This window comes from Rhinatrema bivittatum, chromosome 7, assembly GCF_901001135.1.
Source record: "Rhinatrema bivittatum chromosome 7, aRhiBiv1.1, whole genome shotgun sequence".
Taxonomy (NCBI): Eukaryota; Metazoa; Chordata; class Amphibia; order Gymnophiona; family Rhinatrematidae; genus Rhinatrema; species Rhinatrema bivittatum.
In genome coordinates, this window is record NC_042621.1 from 176,021,676 (window position 1) to 176,043,840 (window position 22,165).

Sequence of the window (22,165 nt, forward strand, 5' to 3'; positions counted from 1 at the left end):
TAAAGACATTTAAGTAGTTCAAAGGATTCTATGCACAGGTAGTAGGCATCTTTCAATCGAAAGGAGGCTCTAGAACAGGGGTCGGGAACCTTTTTGGCTGAGAGAGCCATGAACGCCACATATTTTAAAATGTAATTTTATTTATTTTTTTTATTTAAGGCTTTTATATACCGACTTTCTTGATACAAATCAAATCAACTCGGTTTACATCGAACTAGGCAGTAACTATAACCAACCAAACAACAAGAAACAATTTGAAGGAGAATAAAGTTACATTATAACAAGGGTGCCTTAACTGGGAGTAGGAAAAAGAAAGGGGGAACGAAGATAAAGTGCAATATACAAGAGAATATGTGAGGGGCAAGGAGCCGTCCTCGTGGTAACTTGTAACATGATTTAGCGTTTATTTCCTTACATAATTACTGGACCGTTATTTATTTACATAATTGCTGGCATAATTCAAGTCAGGCTGTTGGACAAGAGGCGGGGAGGGCTCGGCAGAACAGCCATGTCTTTAGTTTCTTTTTAAAAGTTAGTAGACAAGTTTCTTGCCTGAGGTCCGAAGGTATGGTGTTCCAGATGGAGGGACCTGTGACAGAGAATGTCCGGTCTCTGATGTTTGAGTGGTGCATAACTTTGATAGAAGGAACATGTAAGGATCCCTTGTAGGCATCCCTTAAAGGTCTGGCCGTCGAGTGCAGTTTGAGAGGGTGTAGCAGATCAAGAGGGGTCTGATGGTGAATGTATTTGTGGATAATTGTGAGTGATTTATGGAGAATCCTGAAGTGTACTGGGAGCCAGTGAAGATCTTTTAGAATAGGAGAGATATGCGCTCTCCGATTGGTAATTCCATGAGAGCCATGAGAGCCATGGTAATTCCATGAGAGCCATACTAACTACAACCCCCCATCCTCCTGACTCCCCCAAGACCTACCAAATTAATTTACTATAACCCCCTACTCTCCTGACGCCCCAAGACCTGCCAAATTAATTTACTACAACCCCCCATCCTCCTAACCCCCCTCCCCCCCAAGACCTGCCAAAAGTCCCTGGTGATCCAGCGGGGGTCCGGGGCTCGCAGACAAATCTTTAATAAAAAAGTAAAAATCTAACAAAAACCCCCCCCCACCCTCCTGATGCCCCCCAAGACCTCCAAAATTAATTTACTACAACCCCCCACCCTCTTGATGCCCCCCAAGACCTGCAAAATTAATTTACTACAACCCCCACCCTCCTGACCCCCCCCCCCCCCCAAGACCTGCCAAAAGTCCCTGGTGGTCCAGCAGGGGTCCGGGAGTGATTTCCTGGCTTGGGCTGTCAGCTGCCAGTAGTCAAAATGGCACCGACGGCCCTTTGCCCTCACTATGTCACTGGGGTCGACCAGCCCAGTGACATAGTGAGGGCAAAGGGCCGTCGGCGCCATTTTGACTACTGGCAGCCGACAGCCGACAACTCCAGGAGATCGCTCCCGGACCCCCACTGGACCACCAGGGACTTTTGGCAGGTCTTGGGGGAATCAGGAGGGTGAGGGTTGTAGTAAATTAATTTTGGAGGTCTTGGGGGGCGTCAGGAGGGTGGGGGATTTTGTTAGATTTTTACTTTTTTATTAAAGATTTGTCTGCGAGCCAGATGCAGCCATCAAAAGAGCCATATCTGGCTCCCGAGCCATAGGTTCCTGACCCCTGCTCTAGAACAAGGGTTTGCTGGATATGGGTGTCAGGGAGTAGACTCAGGAGTAATCTTAGGAAATATTTTTCTATAGAGAGAGTAATGGATGCATGGAACGGCCTCCCAGTGGAGATGGTGGAGACAAAAATGATACTTAAATTCAAGAAAGCATGGGATAAATGCAGAGGATATCTGTGGGAGTGATAGGAATTGAAAAGCTAAATTAATCAGGCAGACTGGCAGAATAGATAGGGCATATGATCTTTTTCTACTATTGTTTCTATGTTCTGTTACAAAATTACAAAATATAGTGACTCAGAGGTTCAAGGCACTATTTATGCCCTACTTTGTGCTTTATTACATATAATATATTTACAATACAAATATTCAAAACCAACACACTTATTGTTATATATACTTTTTTAGCAAATGGACCACACAACAACATGTAACAATTACTGAATCTGCATCATTACACCTTTATTACCACTAGTCATACCTAAAATATATTTACCATATATCCACATTCATTCTTTACCCTTCATTCACACCATCCATACCACATCTCATGCACCTTGTTCTCCACATATACCTCATTACTGTTTAAAACCTCGGACTAATGAGACCAGTAAAGACCAGCATTAAGAGTCTAAATAGTGAGAAGTTTATTAAAAAGAAACCACATATAAAAATACCCCACTTCATACTTAAAATATCCCTGAACTACTATCATGTTCAGTAATTGTTTCTACCACAATGCCTATTTGAATACTATAATATTGAACTATCCTTATTAATCTGTACCACAGTAACTATTAGAAAATACTATTCTGTCGAACTGTCCGACGAGAGCCTCGTTTCACCAGTTATCTCAGGGTTTCCTCAGGGACATCAAATTCTCATGTTCTTTATAAATGCCACCTGCTCCTGTATTTTCTTCAATTTCTTGCCCAATATTTAATTCAAATGGAACCATTATTCATGCTGTCTGCTAAGGTCCATATGCTTAACGATACCTGTAATATAGCCAACACCACCCGATTACCTCAATATCACAAAAGGATTCTAATCCCTACATCCACCATTTAAAATCCATACAATCTCATTATATAAAAACTAGTTAATAGGAACATATTACCAGTACATAACTTTTATACTTCAAGAATTGCATACCCACTCTTTTTCAAATACTTAAATGGACGTTATGCTCTTGTTTCCAACTGACTTCATCACTTTCGTGAGGATGTTATGGCATCTCAGAATGTAATATCTGCTCTTCAGAGTGTATGCATGTTGTATGTACCTTAAGCTGTTACAAAATTAGCCATTATATTAGAAACATAATAGAAGCCACTAAAATAAAAGAAGAATAGAGAGAAACTGTGAAATTACCATGGATTGCCTGGAAAAAAATGAGAGCGCTTATATGTACATAGGTGTATTAGACAGACTTCCAAGACAGGAGAAGGAGATGGATTCAAATATGGCATCAACCAGATAGCATGCAAAGGGGACGTTTGTGACTTCAGTCTATTAGTTGTGACCTGGAGCCTACCTGCTGTGATGTCAGCTAGGAGGGGGAAAATCCTGAATGCTCCACAAGGGGTGTTCCTCGGATAAATAGTAGAAGAGCCCAATCGATGGAAGGCTATGCTAGTTATGATCTTGACAAATGGAAATAGTATCAATCTTGTAATCACAATATTTCATTCAATGTTGAATTTTGACTTAAAAACTGTACTAAGATTAGTGTCTTGGACAAGACAGCTAACTTCAAGAACATGGATGATAATGTTAAGGATGCCCAACTAGGACTTCAGAAGCTAAAGGTCACAGAAGAACTTTGGCTTAGAGTCATCATTCTGCTATATTTATAACAGAATGATGAGCTGCACAAAAAAAAAAGAAAAAAGAGTGGGGGGCTGCATCGTGGCAGTGTGTTTTTACATGCTGCAGTTGCGGCCAGCCACACAGTTTCGCACCCATAGCGCCACGGGAAAAGGTGTAGTTATTTCCTGCAGTGCTGCTGGCGATAATGTAGAAAACATTATCGCCTGAAGCGCTGCCAGGACATAACTCCATCTAAACCCCACCCACACTCCTCGCCTTCCCCTAATTTGCATTGTACCGCCGACAAGCGGCCGGTATTGCGTGCAATAAGGCCCTAACATGCGATACCGGCACGTTGTGGTTTGATGAATGACCCGGTTTGGTTGGCAAGAAAAGGAAGCATTGAGAAAATAAATCTATTTCTTAGGCAAATTAAAGGGAAAAAAAAAAAAGAGGACGAGACCAATATAGTTCTCTACAGAGGTAACAGAAATGGTAAGAGCAAAGAAGTGAGTATTCAAAAAAACTAAAAGAAACCAAAGATGGAGGGCAGGCTGAATTTTCAGGAAAAACTAAGGAAGGCGGTGAAGGCAGTCAGAAGAACAAATGCTGAGATAGAGGAGAAAATCACCCAACTGATAAAAAGGACATTTGTTTGCAATGTATAAAAGGCACATTGCAGCTAATTTTCAAAGGGAAAACACCCACAGCATTTCCCTTTAAAAATTAGCAGCCATATGTACTTTGCACTTCTAATTTGTATGGCTGGTCCAGCAGGGGCAAAATAGTATGCCCACATTTGAAAATCTAATGCATGCACACTGTTTTCCTCCCACGACCTAAATGTCCCTAGAAATACATCTTTTTACCCTGTCTAAAAATATGTACATTGTGAAGGCCAGTAACGGAAGTCAATTTTCAGCCAAGCAACTTTACCCAAGTAAACTTTGAAGATTCTCTCCCGTGTCCTTAGTGAGTCAAGAGTCTATGGGGTGCAGGTCTGTTGCAGAGCTGAGGGTAAATCCACTTTTATGCTCTTAGAAATCAGCATTCAAAAGATTTGTTAGCAGGACAAAATCTTCAGGAGTGAAATTCCCTCCCCTACTCCGTGGGTAGATTTGGTGTGGGTAAATTGTTGCATGCACAAAGTTTGCCCATAGAAAAAAAAGCTGTTGTGGAGCTGGAAGTGGGCAAGAGAGACTTGTAAGTCCAATATCAGTAATGATCAAAACTCTAGAAATGCTAGTAAAGAAAAAGATAGAACAGCACCTTGAAACAAGGAAAAGACAGGACAATAGACATATTTCACAACGAGAAAATCCTGCCAGGATTTTGAACTTGAGTTCTTTAATGAGGTGAAAAAATTGCTGAACAATAGAGGTATGGCAGACATCACATTTCTGTTAGATGGATTTTAGATTTTATTACTCATCTTTCCAAATCTGATCACACAGAAGACTAATAAACAAGCTAGATTGTATGGGAAAAGTCAAGAATATGTTAATTAGGTGAGGAATGGATTGAGAAGTAGGATGCAGAGAATGGTGATATATGAAATTCACTCTTGTCAAAGCAATATGATCGGTGGTGTTCACCATGGCTTGGTATTGGAAGTATTTGAGGTCAATAATAAAAGCTGGCTGATTAAGTAACTTAGCTGGATATAACTTATCTGGCTAGCTTACAAGGTATATTCAGCAGCATGGCTAAACCACTGAACATACGCGTTTATATCCATGCTTAGCCATAAGTTATAAACGGCTAAGTTTAGACCTGTTCTATGGCACAGCTAAGACTGAACATTCGCTCGGGATTGCCAGTCCCCCCTCCCCTCCTCCCGAGGCAGGCGCGAAAAGCAGCCTTACTCCGGGAGGAGGGGAGGGGGGACTGGCAGTGTAAAGCGATGAAGCGACTTACTTTTTGCAGCTCCCCCCTCCGGGCATCGGCGAGGATGACCGCGGCTCCCCTCTCCTGCCTCCAGCTGCTCGCGAAGATGGACGCCTGCACGGGCAAAAGCGGCCCCTGTTCGTGCAATTGGGCCGCTCAAGGCATGACGTCACGTGCCGTGATGCCAAACATCGTGACATCACGCCTTGAGCGGCCCAATTGCATGAACAGGGGCCGCTTTTGCCCGTGCAGGCGTCCATCTTCGCGAGCAGCTGGAGGAGGGGGCTGCAAAAAGTAAGTCGCTTCGTCGCTTTACACTGCCAGTCCCCCCTCCCTTCCTCCCAGAGCAAGGCTGCTTTTCGCGCCTGCCTCGGGAGGAGGAGAGGGGGGACTGGCAATCCCGAGCATAGGATTGCCCGTCCTCTCTCCCCTCACCCTTGCTACTTTTTTTTTCGCTTTACACTGCCAGTCCTGTCTCCCCTCCTCCCGAAGCAAGGCTGCTTTCGCGCCTTGCTTCGGGAGGAGGGGAGAGGGCTGACAATCACCCGCCCGCCGGCTCCCACCTCGATGACAGCACGCCCGCCCGCCGGTTCCTGCCTCGATGACAGCCCGCCGGATGAACGCGCGCCCGCCGGCTCCCACCGCCGCCGCCTGGATAAACGCGAGCCCGCCGGCTCCCGCCGCGCCTGGATGAATGCGCGCCCACCCGCCCGCCGGCTCCCACCTCGATGACAGCCCGCCAGCTACCGCCTCGATGAACTCGCTCCCGCCTCGAACACGTGCCCGCCGGCCCCCACCAGTAAGTTAACTTTTTTTATACTTTTATTTTTTACACTTTTGTTTTAATTTTCGCCTGCGCCTTGCTTCGGAAGGAGGGGGAACCATCCACTTCCTGGTACCTGTCATTTCAAATGTCAGTTGAAATGACATTTGAAATGACAGGTACCAGCGCACCCAGGATACTGTATAGGCGCTGTATTAAGCGCCTATACAGTAAAATGGGTTGCGCAGGCCTAACCCTTCGCCTAACACTTCGCAGACGCGGCTTGCATTTGCAAGCAATTTAAATAGAGTATCGAACGGTATGTGAGCAGGACTGTGCGTGCGGGGAACGAAGGTGCGCCCGGCACTGCCGCACTCTTTCTAACGCGGCCTTGCTGTATCGACCTGATTGGTAGTTAGCATCATATGGTTAACTCACTCCACTCTGATCTGCCCACTATATGTGCTAAAGTTATGTGGCTAATGTTTTAGCCGCAGAAATTACTTATATGGCTAAGTGGCGGCTGCTCAACATAGGAACATATTTGGCGGCTGCTACTTAGCCATATAAGTTACATCTATCTAGCTAAATAGCATTGAATGTGCTTTGAATATTGACCTCTTCATTTCTCATTTCTGTACTTGTCAGTGTTTCCCACTGCTTTCATTTTTTTATTCATTATGGTTAAGAGGAAGGAAAAAAATTGAGGGATTTCTCCAGAAAGCCCTTGCAAAAGTTCTACCTGACAAGAAATGATTGATTGAGCTCCTTGTACAAATAACAGGAGGAGTGTGCATTATTTACTTTTTCAGATAATACTAGGGGACACTCCAACGTTATCAAGTAGCATATTTAAAACAATGCAGAGAAAATTCTTTTTCAGTCATTGTACAATTAAGCTCTGGAATTCACTGCCAGAGGATGTGGTCAAAGAAGTTAGCACAGCTGGGTTTAAAAAACATTTGGACAAATTCCTGGAAGAGAAGTCCATAAAAATGCTATTAACCAAGTTGACTTAGAGAACAGCCATTACTTATTACAGGCATTAGTAGCATGGGATTTATTTACTGTTTGGCTAATTGCCAAGTTCTTATATCCTAGATTGGACACTGTTGAAAACAGGATGCTGGGCTTGATGGACCCTCAGTCTGACCCAGTATGGCAATTTCTTAAAGACGAGAAGAAAGCAAAAGACCTAGTAATGTCAAGTAGTAGATCTAGTGTAGAAAGGGGATTAGAATTAGGGGGAGCCTCTTCACAGTATTCAGGGACAGCCATAAAGCTCCAGGAATGATGAGAAGAGGGTCATCTGCCCCTTTTAAGAGGCCTAGTTCCCACGCAGAATCAACAGCTGCATTGCTTAGATGGGGATATTTTTTTAGCCACACAGCAGCAATGATGTCCCTACATGCAAGATGCATCAGCAGCATCTGACATGTAGCAGTGCAGGAGAAATAGTGGTGAAAGCCTAGAGTCAGCTCTGGCAGGAAGTGGTGAAAAAGTGGTACTAGAAGAAGAATGAAACATCATTCAGCAGCTAGCTGGAGAGTTTAGGTAGAGTAGAAGCCAGGACTGGAAGCCCTGGTGGTGCCTTGCAAGCCGTTCCTTGCCATCTTGATGGCAATAGGTATCAGTGAAGAGAGCTGGTATCAGGCTGTGGTGCGGGAGATCAGAGGCATGAGATGGAGAGTGGTGAGAAACTGTTGATATTCATCCATATTTCCAACTTATATGAGTAACTTTCCTTTTATACATACAACTTTTCATTGACAAAAAATTAAATCTAAATAAAACCCCTAAAGTAATATTCAAATACAAACAAATCTTTTTGTGAAGCAAAGGAAGTGAAAAAGCAAAAGCAAAAAAGTCAGTCAGAACATACTAACAGAGAAGGAAGATGACATGCAGAATTACCAAGGGATATAAAGGGAGGCATGAAGGATAGCTCAACTGGCAAAGGCTCAAATACAAGAGCATTTTGCCCAAACAGAAAAAGGCAGAAAATAAAACTTTCTTCATTCTCCATCTGGTGCAGAAACTCCTGATATGTACACACACACACAGCCAGGCCAATTCCCTTTCTCTCACATATCACATATCACCTATCCACTATTCCCTTCCCCTACCCCCAAGTCTATAATTCCCCCCCCCCCCCCCCTCCCACTAATTCTCACCTTCCCCAAACTGATTGGCTGGCAGTAGAAGGAGGAAATCACTACCTCAGGCTACATTCTCCTCCTCTGCCATCTGGGACTCAACTTGGGGCTGGAATATTGGGACACCACAATGCTACACAGTTCAAACCGAGAAATAGGTCCTGAGCAGCAGAAGAAAAGGACACAGTCCAAAGCACCACCTTTCCTTCCTGATGCTAGCTGATCAGCACAGGGAGGGGAGTTAAACCACATGCATTCCTGGTTGGACCAGCTGCTGCTTCTGGACCCACCCAAGATTTCCCATGATTTTGCAGGCACCAATTATTTTGCCAAGGGTCATCATTTGCTGCAGCCTTGCTATTATGGGAAACAGAGGGCCCTGACCCATAGGCGTCACGCTGACCAATGGCATGATTGGCATAAAATCATACTAAGATAAATATTTAAAGTTGTATTTCCAGAAAACTGAAGATCAAACATATTCAAATAAACTGAAAATGAAACATTTCAACCATGTTATTAAAGCTGAATTTTCTTAATTGCAACATAAAATCTTGTTCATTATTCAAAGTACAGAATTTTCCTAAAGGCATAAAAAATAACTGCAGAGCTGTGGAACACATTGTTTTCATTAATTTGAAGTCTACTAGTCATTTGTTTATTTTTTCAGGTTGCAGCACTTTATTGTACTAGCACCAAAATATGATCATATGTAATCTCATCTGGAGTAGCATGGATTCAATGATAACTTAAAATCTTAAAATTTACATACAGTATTTATACTTCATAATGAAAAAGAATGAAATGGTACTATATGCAGTAGACTTTGTGTTTTGTTTTCCTGGCCTAAAATTAAATGGAACCATAGAAACACAGAAGACACTGGCAGAAAAGTGTTGCAGAAGTGGAGCCTTAGGGCGAAGAAGGATTGGCGCAACAAGCAGGGAGAAGCCCTACAGGTCCCCACCATTGTCAGACGGAACTGTCCAGAGCAGAAGCCCAACTGGAGCATCACCAATACCAGCCCTCATTCCCCTTAGGTTGAGCCCTCGGGTGCTGGCGCCAGCATAGGTGAAGGCCTCTACAGAGGTGAAGATCCGAAGCTTGGTAGAGGAGGCAGACCAGCACAGCGGGGAACACAGATGGGTCAGGCCTCAATCTAGACAGGCGACTGGCAGCAGAGTCTGGGCAAGGCAGAGTTCGAAGGCAGGCAGAGTTCAATCGAAGACAAGGTATAGGCTGTGGTCAGTGGCAGGCGGAGGTCAAGCAGTGTTTGGGTCTAGTCCAAAATCAAAGCCAGAAGATTAATCTGAGGAGGATGATGAGGGACCACAGGAACACGAGGAGATGCTGAAGACAGACGGGAGGAAGACTGACCTCAGATGAGGAAATACAGAGACAAACCGGACAGCAGGAACTAAGGGCAGAAGACACAGACTCAGGAACACCACAGCAGAGACAGGAACCAGGAATCAGGATCAGGAATGCTAGCAAAGAACTTCTCCAGGAGGAGTATATCTATTGCCGAGGCATTGGAGGATCATCTGGAGCAGCCTTATATGGGGGCCAGCCTGTGATGTCATCAGAGGGAGCCGCCTGGCCGCTCTTGCCACTGGTCCTTTAAATGTGGGGGAATTGGCCACACACACCCCTAGGGAGGCAGGAGAGAAGACTTCTCGGAAGGTGGTCCAGGCCCTGATGTTCCTGCCGCACCGGAAAGAGGCCAGCTGGAGCGGTGCAGCACAGTTTCCTGCTGCGTTCAGAGGAGGGCACCATCTGGGGCCGCTGCAAGCAGCAAGGGAGATGTGGTGTCGGGAGGCTGCATGGCTGGGCCCGGCCTGTAGGTAAGGTCAGCGAGTTGTGAGATGGGCCCGCAGTCCACCAAACGCAACAAAAAGGGCCATTTGGCCCAACCATTTTGCCCACTGGAGCCAACCTTCTCTACTGTCACAGGTCTTATGGCCTTCTCCATTACTTGCCACTAAAGTCCCTTTACATTTTGTTCCATGCATGCTTAAATTCTGCCACTGTTTTGGCTCTAGCTACCTCCACTGGAAGTTTGTTCCGGGTGTCCTCTACAATCTCAGTGAAAAAGTATTTTGAACTCTCATCCCTTCACCTTCATATGATCACTCTTCCTCCTCCTTGTGCTTTTCATTCAATGTTACCTTTTGGCACTTTATTAAAGCCTACTAGGTACATTATTGAATGTTTGTATAACATCTCTTCTGTCAGAAAGTGCAGCTTTAGTGCCACAAGTTTATTTTCCAAAGCTTATTCAGGGCCTATGGGTATAAAATAAGGCATTATACATGTAGGTAAGTTCATAACATGCATAAATCTGGACATATAAGAGGCGGCATTCTGGGATGGAACTACAGACATGTTATATATCTATGTACATATCTTTAGAATTCAAAATTACATGCATCACAGACATACCTTTAAGGCATATAACTTTATCTCATAGTTTTGAAAAAGGTTAAGTTGCACATAGATATTTAGCCACATAACAACCCAACAGTCAAACACAAATGTGAATACCATGAATTTGAAAATCAAGTTGTTTTGTGTGTACTTAAAAATATGCATGCAATTTTACAGTTATGTAAACTACTGTAACATATAGCCATCTTATGGCTTGTAGCACAGACCATACAGCATTTTGCCTCTGTTTTTCCAATGTCTCTTTGTAGTTGTCTCCAGAACTGCACTGTCAGAGACAGGATGCTGGGCTCAATGGTCTGACCCAGCATGGCATTACTTTTATTCTTATGTACACACTACTCAAAGAGAAATCTCAACAGAGATCTGCACAGAAGCATTATTTTTTCCATTTTCCTACTTCCAATACACCAATACTTTATGCACCTAAGTATCAGAAATGACGACTCCCTCAGATCTCTTTGCTCTTTAGTGACTTATTTTTGCAAAATGATTTTTATTGACAAAAAGGAAGAGAGTATATTTCCACTTTGAATGGATAAACAGAAACATGACAGTATAAATATTCAAAAAAACATTCCCTGTCTGCCAAATAAGGTAACAGAAACAGAGAACCACTCTTCCTTTCCATTTTATCCCCCCCCCCCCCCATTCCCTGAAACGCAGGAACCAGACAACACCATACACACTAGCTTCCCTTCATACATACGCAAACTGGATCCCCCACCCTACCCAACCCCCGGAAACCGGATTGAAACAGCCATCACAGGAATAAGAGAGCTTGCAACATAATGCAAAGAGAATTCACAAACTGACAGGAAGGATCATTATGCTAAACACCCTACAGAGGAACACAGAACTCAACTTCCTCCCTGAGATGTGTTAGCCAAAGACCCACTCCATTGATTGGAATAATCCATAGCTATAAGACCATCCTTAAGAGTTTGAGACAGGACAGCAAAAAAGGATTTCCAGCACTCATAATATGAAACTCCAAATCTATGTGACCCCATTTTAGAATCTAATCCCTCCATCTGCAACATAAATGCCATTTTAAGAAACTAAAGTTCAATTGCAAGCACGTCGTTCCCCATCCAGTGCATTAGAATGCATTTACATGCAACCAGAAGACCTAGGTATAGAAATCGCTGCCCTCCCTCTTTGCCCCAGTGAGAAACAAGATCAGCAGCACCTAGTAATATGAGTCTACCCATTTTAGAAATCAGCACCCCTGTACATTTTCCAATGGTCTCAAGCACTGCATCCCAAAAAGTAATCCGTTTCGTACAGAATTGAAACCTATGAATTAAAGATCATTATCCTCATTAGATTTGATACAGAAAGGAGGAGGCATCAGCTTCATATGGTATCTTTTAACATCAAATTTATATAAGAAGTACCTTAAAGTCCAAAAATCTCATGTCGTAACCTTAATGAACCAATGTAAGTTTGACCCTCATAATAGGCTTCATCGTATAGTCTTGAAAACAACTTTAGAACTCTGCCTTATGTTTAGTCATAGGTCAATCATTATTTGATTATTTTATTTTTTTTTTAGAATCTTTTCATTTCACATTGGTGGAAGACTTCTGTTCAATGTAATCATGTTATAAAAGTGTTGCTATAAACATAGACCAATACATTTTAAGGCAGCTATAAAATGAGTTTTACCTGATGCAATGACAAATTTTAACCTAGTTTCCTATTAGGAAATTGACCTTATAAAATAATTATGTATATCTATCTGTAACTGGGTCCCTCTCCCAAAAAAACAATTTGAACCATTTATCCATTTTCATTCAAATTTCTACTAAAAATAATGACGTACTCAGTGACCCCCAAGATCCCTATGTTTTGAATGACTGTTGACTTTTTTTTTTTTTTTTTTTTAGATCAGTTCAGTTTATTTGTTAGCTCAGGGAGATCAGAGCACACTGATGTCACTTATTTCACAAGCTTTTCTGCCATTGATTAATAGTAATAGCCATCTGCAAATTTCAGAAAAAAACAATAAGAATAATATATCCCAAACTTGCTTTGTTGTGATCAGAACATTTGTTTTACTTGTATTTTTAGGATATCAAACCACTCAGATTTGTTGCATAGTTCCCTTAATCAGAAAATCAAACATTCCACACTTCTTATTAAAGGAAATAAGCGTGGGTAAAGTTTGGTGCAAAGAGTTCAAAGACTTCATAGACCTTATACCAATTCTAATCTTGGCTTGGTCAATGAATTTTGTTTGACCTTAAGAAAGCCACTGTATCTCTGTAGCACAGTTTACTCAACTGTACAAGGGTAATAATTATAACATTGACCTTTTCCTTCCTTTTCTCTTTGGAAGTACAGGTGTCAAAAACGGATATGTCATGTATTGCAGCAGCGGCTGCCTGCTTGCATGTTTCTAAAGTAATACAATTATAAAGCACTTCAATACCATGTTTGGAAACCAGCTATATACAACCAAATTATTAAAAAATATAATTATTTTTAATAACTGTGATACTGGCACACTGATTAACTAGCAAAGAGGAAATATACATTATTTGTATCATATAACTTACATAATACCACTTGTATAAATATAAAGGCATCCAATGGATCTGGAAAACATCAGAAAATATCTGGAGATAGTTCACTGTTTCATTAGTACAACATGCTCCACACAGACACTTTTCTCAAAAAGAATTTGGTTGAATTACATGTAGTTATCAGCAAGAATTTATTTCTCTCTCTCACAAAAGCTATACAAATACTCTAAATAAAAATCTCTCGGTTTTACCCAACAAATACATTTCATGCCCTAGCATATCTGTATTTTCCCATCTTTTTCCCGCAGAAGCTATTTGGAGCTTAAAAATCACAATTCAAATAAGTCTCAAAGCAGAATAAGATTGTCCTTATACCCTTTCCACAATATTTATTTTTTTACTTTTGAATTTACATTGAGAGGAATTAGATAAATAGCTAAGCATTTTAGCAAGATTTAATTTAGTCCATATCTTAGATGCCATCAGTCAAAAGAAATGAGGCCTTGAACGGAAAGTAAGACATCAAAAGTTCTGCAACCTTTATCACTGTTAACTCTGTATTTTGGCCTTCCAGATAACAAAGGGCAACTGAAATAACAGGGTGGATAAAATTGGTAGAGGGGTGGCACTATATATTAAGGATGGCATAGAATCAAGCAGGATAATAGTCCTGCAGGAAACAAAATGTGGAACCCTTATGGCTAGAAATTCCATGTGTGATGGGAAAGAGAATAGCAGTGAGCATATAGTACTATGTGCTCCAACTTCCAGCTCCATTTCCTACTTGAGGTTCTAGAGTCTGCTTCTATCTCTAGTTTCTGCTTTGAGCTCCAGTTCCATTTCCTGCCTAAGTTCCAGTCCCAACCTCTAGCATCCACATGATGGGTTTCTCTTCCTATGACAGCCCAACTCCTACACATGAGTGCCAGCATGGCAATAGAATCTGACAAACTGGCCAGTTGACATTGCCAGTTTTGCTTTTTCTACTGCATAAATGTCTATATACAGCAAGTATGCATTAACTAGGAAATAATGCATACTGAAAAGCTAATAAAGGAATACACCTGTTACATTTTTTCAAAGGCAAGAAAAAATGAATCTTAATATCTTTTGATATGACAAGATATATTTCAACTAAGTCTTCCTAATTATTATTTCTGTTTATTGTTTTAAAACTATGCATAATACAAAAACAAAATGACTTTGCTCAGAACAAAACAGATCCCTTTCTAGGCAAAAAGCACGGTTCATCATATTAAGCAGAGCTGCATTAGATGAAGCCAACATCCCTCAATTTAGGGGAACAACTCCAAAGTTACAGCTAAAAATTCCTAAGCTACTTACTTTGCATTAACAGGAAACTAAAGAGAAGCTGAACAAAAAGATTTCAAAAGATCATTCAAATCAAGTCCATCATTCCAAGACTGCATAGCTCTCTACCAGGTATACCCTAAAGCAGCTATTACCGTAGCACTGAATGCTATGAAGAACTGATTGAGAAGCACCCCCCCCCCCCCCCCCCCCAATACAGAATTCCAGCCAGGAGCACAGCTCCATATGGATTTTCACCATAACATACAGACTCAAAGCAGCTCTCAAAAAATGCATAGCTAGATCTTTTCATGATCATAGGGCACCAAGAGAAGACTACTTTGAGGACACAGTAATACTGTTTAACATTACCACAAATCTTCTAAACTTACCCTGAAATCCCTAGGTAATCCAGTATATCCTTGGTCAATCAGGGCCATCAGCAATTGCAGAAGATGAGGTCCAATGTTTTGCATACACTTTGATGGCCAGCCATCATGGGCCCATCTTGAGTCTTTCCTTCAACGAGGCTCCAATATGAATGTCTTCCCAAGGAGAACTTCAGCTGGAAGTACTCGAGTGACTGCAACAATCTTGGTTGAGGGAATGAGATTTTGTGGGTCACTGGAGATGTCAATAGGATCAAAAGATTTGGAGATAGCGTCAGTTTTAATGTTCTTCTCAGCTGGCCAGTAAGTTAGACATAAGTCAAATCTAGCAAAGAACAGGGACCATCTGGCTTATTGTGTGTTGAGTCTCCTGGCAGTTTAAAGGTATATTAGGTTCTTAAGGTCAATGAAAAAGGTAAAGGAATACAAGGTGCCCTCCAATAGGTAACACCATTCATTTAAAGCTAATTTGATGGCAACCACCTCCCGAAAGCCAATATCATTGTTACTTTCTGTGGTGAAGAACTTCCTGGAAAAGGCAGCACAGGGTAATAATATTCCATTGTGGGTGGACTGCAAGAGCACAGCTCCTACGCCCACAGAGGAAGCATCAACCTCCAACACAAAAGGTTGCGTTTCATCAGATCTTTGCAGTACAGGCCCTGACAGGAAGGCAGTTTTCAGGAGTGCAATAGCTTGGGTGGCTTTATGTGGCCAGTCATTGGTATTAGCCCCCTTTTTATTGAGGGCAGTGATTGAAGCAATGAGAGTAGAATAGTGATGAAAGAACTGTCTATAATAGTTATCAAATCCTAGGAATCACTAGATCGCCTTGTCACCCACTGGCTGAGGCCACTCAATTGCCAACAGATTGGAGGGGTCCATTTGCAGACCTTGTGCAGAAATAACATATCCCAGGAATGGGAACCTCTGACTTTTCAAACATGTACTTCTCCACCTTAGCATATAGGGAGTAATCTCTCAGGCACCAGACCATCATTTTAGCATGAGCACTGTATGACTGGAGATCATAGAAGAACAGAATATCATTTAGGTATAGAACACCACAAGTATACAATAAATCTATGAATGCATTGTTCACAATGTTCTGGAAGATCGGGCACAAGCCAAAAAGCATGACCAAGTACTCGTAGTGGCCATCTCAAGTATTGAAGGTGCTTTTCCATTCATTGCCCTCTCATATGGGTATGAGGTTTTATGCCCCACAAAGATCCAACATGGTGTACACTGTGGCTCCTTGAAGTCAGTCAAACAGTTCAGATATGAGCAGCAAGGGGTTCTTATTCTTAATGATGAGAGCATTCAGACCCAGATAATCAATGCAGGAGGGCAATGAACCATCTTTTTTGCCCACTATGAACAACCCTGCCCCCCACAGGGGAAGTTGATGACCTGATGAACCATCTCTTAAGGTTCTCCCGGACATAACTGGACATGGCCTCAGACTTAGGGATAAGTAGGGAATAACCCCTACCTCAAAGCGACATCTTTCTAGGCATTAAGTCAATGGTGCAGTCATAAGGGTGTTGTGGTGGGAAAGTTTCCAGCCTGTTTCTTGCTGAAGACTTCTGGAAATGATGTGCAAGGTATAGACAATCCTGGAAGGGCTGAGCAGTCCGATAAGCAGAGTATTATGGGAAGATACACTGGGCACAGTGTATCCTCTGAAAGAAGTGGCTACTCCAGGAAAGTATATTTCCATTTTGCCAGTTCATGAGTGGAGAATGCCACTGTAACCAGGGGACACCAAGGAGGATGAGATTGACCACCTTCTGAAGCACAAAATATATGATGCTTTCTTCATGCTGGAGTCCCATTCTTAGATTTCTGGGACCCGTGATATGATGGATGGATCCTGGCAGTAATTCTCCTTAGACTGAGATGCAGACAGGGTTATTCAGTGGTACCGGAAGTATATGAAAAATCTTCACCAAGGCTTCATCAATGAAGATGCCAGCATTGCCATAATCCATAAAAGTTTTCAAGACGAATTCCTCACTTCTGATGTCCAATCAGACAGTCCATACAATTTGTCATGGAAGAGGAGAGAGATTTGTGCTTAGGATAGCCTCTCCAATCAAGCCTAGGCATGGAGGTTTTCCTGACTTCTGTGGGCAAGCGAAAGTTAAATGTCCCTTGCCTGCACAGTAGAAGCAGAACATAAGAAAATGCCATACTGGGTCAGACCAAGGGTCCATCAAGCCCAGCATCCTGTTTCCAACAGTGGCCAATCCAGGCCATAAGAACCTGGCACTTTTCCTGGTGCTTCTCTTCCTCCAGTAGCTTGAATCACCCCAATTGCATAGATTCCTCCTTAGATACAGACTCTGAAGGGGTCCAAATTTGAGGCAGCATCGATTTTTGAAAGGTGGGGGACAGTCTGGCACTATGTCTGGAAGTGCCTCTCTCTCTTGGAATAGGATGCCAATTTTCATGCATAGAGTTATGAAGTCAACTAACTTGACTAGGCTATCTCAGCCAGCCAGTTCATCCTTGACCTTGACTTTATCCAACAGTTCCTGCCAAAATACAGCTATCTGTGCCTCTTCATTCCAGGAAAACTCAGATGCCAGGGTTCAAAATTGTACTGCATGTTGCCCCACAGTCATGGTGCCCTGTCTCAGGCAGAGTAATTCTGAGGCCGAGGATAAGGTTTGAGAAGATTTGGCATAGAGCTTCCTGAAGTGTGCCAGGAACATTTGGAGGTTACCCAGGTTGGTGTCATCCCTTTCCCATGAGAGAGAATCCCAGGTCCTGGCTGGAGAGGAGCGAGAATATAAAGGCCACTATTGCTCTTTCGGACACAGAAGGTGGTAGGCTGAAGCTCAAACTGAATCAGAGACTGATTTGATGAAGCCTCTTCAGGCATTAGGGTTACCATCAAAGTGAGAAGGCAGAGGTAGGTAAAGTGCAGGAGTGGTCAGAAGCAAGGTAGGGGTGACAGCAGCAGGTTGTGGTTAAGATGGATGCATCACTGTTATTACTAGAAACGACTGCACATTATGTAACTTAAGAGGCAGGCCTTGCAGGCCTCCCCTAACGTGAGCTTGGATTTTTTGTTTTTGGATTGTCAGGGAGAGATCCTACAGAAGGCCTAGCAGTGGAGTGTCAACAGAATCCATGGCCTAAGCAAACTGTCATGGGCTTGAAGTTGGACTCTGAAGTAGCTGATGGTGGAAGCAAAGACACTAGAACAGAATTGAGAAGCAGAAGCATGGTCAGACAACAAGGTCAAGGCAGGTGGAGTTTGTTCAAGATCAAGAGGCAGGCCAAAGGTCCAAGCATGCAGAATGAGTACAGAATCGAGAGGCAAATAGAGGTCAGAAAGCAGCAAAAGAGGAGTCAAGAATTGGGCCAAGTCTCAGAAGAAGGTCAGGAACAGAAACAGCAACACACAGGAACTTGAGGATCCAAACCAGTTGCTCCATCATCTACTCAGAGGACTGAGCTTCCTTTTATATCAGAGTAGTGATGATATCATCAGGGCATGCCACAGGAAATCTTGGGCACTGGGCCTATAAAGCTACTGAGTAGGGCCAGATGCAGCATAATATCAGGACACTGGGGACCTTGCTGGACTCAAGACCTTGAGGTACAGGATGCCAACCATGGTGCAGCACCCTGTGGTCGACAGTATGTTATAGCGGAACTAGAAAAAGTGCAGAGAAGAGCAACAAAAATGATAAAGGGGATGGAACGCCTCCTCTATGAAGACAGTCTGCGCAGGCTAGGGCTTTTCAGCTTGGGATAGATGGCTGAGAGGGGATATGATAGTTTAATCAATGGAATGGGTAAATAAAGGATGGTTATTTTTTCCTTTCAAAAAATACTAATACAAGAGGACATTCCTTGAAACTACTTATACTTTATTCAACATTAACTGTTTTAGAAATAAGAAATTTCACTTTCTACAGGCAGCAGATTTAAGAAGCTCTAGCTTTTAGTTTACCTTTAAAGCATTTGATTATTGGGCTGGTTAGGAGCCATAGTAATTTCTGAAAGGTAAAGAACATTTATTTTCCTATCCCTGAATATATGGCTGTCAACAGGAGGATGAGTCAAACAGTTATCTAACAGCAGCAATGACTTCAGTTCCAGAAGTTGGTTTTCAAAGGAACAAAACTGTCAAGAAATCAAGACAGAAATAAACTGACAGTCATCCAGGTATTGGAGCTGCTGGTGTACTCCTTAGAAAGTTTTCCATTTACTAGTTTGAAGCCACGTGAACGTTTACTTTTCCTGATACACAAGAGCAGTAGCAAATGCTTCTACTTTATTCAAGCAAAAAAACCTGCATGATTGTTGTTATTTCATGCATGCTTTATTCAGAGCTGGCTATATTTTAAGAACTAGTTTTTATGTTAACAGAGGTCAATTTTCAAAGGTTTCTAGCCAGTAAACTGAGGACTTAACTGGATAGATCAAAGCCTTAGAAAAGTAGCTGCATTTAATTTGGTCGGTTAAGTTTCATTAAAGGGGCTAAATTTTGCCACACTGATTCTGGGCAGGCCCAGGAGTGGGGTTAGGTCAGGGGACAAAGTTACAAAATAGCCACCCTACTTGGCTGAACAAATTTAGGCCCTGCCATAGAGGGCCTAATCTGGCTGTGAGATTCTCCCTCCCACCTGGCTGAAGGTGTTTGGAGAAGTCTATTACCTGCTATTAAGTTCACTTAGAGAATAGCCACTGCCATTAGCAATGGTTACATGGAATAGACTTAGTTTTTGGGTACTTGCCAGGTTCTTATGGCCTGGCTTGGCCACTGTTGGAAACAGGATGCTGGGCTTGATGGACCCTTGGTCTGACCCAGTATGGCATTTTCTTATGTTCTTATGAAAGAAGAATCAAGGCACTCTCAGCATGCTAAATAATGGAGTTATTTGGATGGGAGGGGAAAAAGTTTTCTGTTTAATTTATGAGAGAAATCTTAGCCAATTTGTGATTTCAGTGCTAGCCAACTAAATTTAGGAAAAGGACCATCAAGCTCTCGAAATATAACTAGCTAGATTTAAGTTGATTTTCATTCTTCGATAAGACTTGTCTTGAGCATCGGTATATTAAAAGAACTTAAATAAATTCTAAATTCTAAGCAGCTATATTCGGATTGAAAATCAGCTTCACTCTTCCTGGCTAAGTCAAACATTCAGGAATTTGTGAATACTCTCCAAATACTAAATGGATGGAAGAAAAAGATCAAATTGACCTATTCAGTCTGCTCCATTGCAATTCTTGAACTTTTGGTAGATACTTGTATAAAATTCCTATCCTCAATACCTGCTCCCCACTCCAGATGAGATGTCATGTTATATTGTGTTTTTATCTTATATCAATAGTTTTGTGCTTATGTGATTACGTTTTGTATATTTTGTTGATTTTGGTAATTTGTTTACTTTGTTCTTATAACACCATTTGATATTGCAACAACATAATTACTTATCCTGTATCTAATTTCCTCCACTTTTTGCTCTTGCTTCAGGCCTCCCTTATTTGGAGCTGATTTTAAAAGCCAAAAATGTGTTAGGTTGCTCATCAGACTAAACTTTTCATTTCATAAAACCTTGCATTTCTTTAGAAAACTTTAGAGCACTTTAAGCATCATATGATTTTGAGATGCCTATGATTATTTCACCAGTACCATAGCCAACCAGCAGAGATGAAATTCACTTTTATTTTCAGGATATGAAAACATTTTTCAACTTGCCCCTTAAGAACAGGACCTGAAAAAGGTGAACCTAAATTGCTATTCTGAATGACCCATGCTTATAAACATTTATCCACTGTATAGTTTTTGTAGAGCCTTGCCTTCTTCCTTGATAGCAGAAGAAGGAAAGCAAAATTGGTCTTTAAACTATCTTACCCATGTATTGACCTCTCCAATATATCCAAATCCCTTTTAATCTGACTTTTCAAAACCCCACTTTTCATTTTTTCTTTTTCACCCTATCAAAATTACTTTTATTAATGGTTGCCATGTCCTCTGATCTTCCCTGAAATTCACAGTGGTGCAGAGTCTTACAGTTGGCCTAGCCACCATGCCATGCTCTGTTCTAAGGCACTATTGTCTCACTGTGGACCTGGGTTCCACATCTCCACTCCAGTAACCCCGGTCTGATAGGCGTGACACTACAACCTTACACACTGCAGCAAACACTAAGGGGCGGATTTTAAAAGGCGCGCGAATAGCCTACTTTTGTTTGCGCTCCAGGCGCAAACAAAAGTACGCTGGATTTTAGTAGATACGCGCGGAGCCGCGCATATCTGCTAAAAACCTGGATCGGCGCGCGCAAGGCTATAAATTTTGTATAGCCGGCGCGCGCCGAGCCGCGCAGCCTACCCCCGTTCCCTCCAAGGCCGCTCCGAAATCAGAGCGGCCTCGGAGGGAACTTTCCTTTGCCCTCCCCTCACCTTCCCCTCCCTTCCCCTACCTAACCCACCCACCCGGCCCTGTCTAAAACCCCCCCCTTACCTTTGTCGGGGGATTTACGCCTCCCTCCGGGAGGCGTAAATCCCCGCGCGTGAGCGGGCCTCCTGCGCGCCGGGCCGCGACCGGGGGGCGGGTACGGAGGGCGCGGCCACGCCCCCGGACCGCCCCGGGCCGTAGCCACGCCCCCATACCCACCCCCAAAATGCTGCCGACACGCCCCCGAAACGCCGCGACGACCGGGCCCGCCCCCGACACGCCCCCCTCGGAGAACCCTGGGACTTACGTGAGTCCCGGGGCTCTGCGCGCGCCGGGAGGCCTATGTAAAATAGGCTTCCCGGCGCGCAGGGCCCTGCTCGCGTAAATCCGCCCGGTTTTGACGGATTTACGTGAGCAGGGCTCTGAAAATCCGCCCCTAAGATCGCAAAATAAAGGACTATTGACTGTGCCTACTATACTGAGTACACATCTGATGCAAATAAGAGATTGTGTGCTTTCCATAGCGGGCCCAAAGTTGTGGAATTCTCTACCTGAGACGTTACCTTGCACATTTAAGACTAATCGGAGAAAATTCTTTTTCACTCAACGCACAATTAAGCTCTGGAATTTGTTGCCAGAGGATATGGTTATTGCAGTTAGTGTAGCTAGGTTCAAAAAAGGTTTGGATAAGTTCTTGGAGGAGAAGTCCATTAACTGCTATTAATCAAGTTGACTTAGGGAATAGCCATTGCTATTAATTGCAT

General features: G+C 42.7%; 1 protein-coding gene across 1 annotated transcript in view; it reads right to left on the bottom strand.

The window, feature by feature from the left end:
• LRMDA (leucine rich melanocyte differentiation associated) overlaps positions 1 to 22,165 on the bottom strand; it is a 2,937,053-nt gene that overhangs the window by 2,810,173 nt on the left and 104,715 nt on the right. The gene's annotated exons all lie outside the window — the stretch shown is intronic.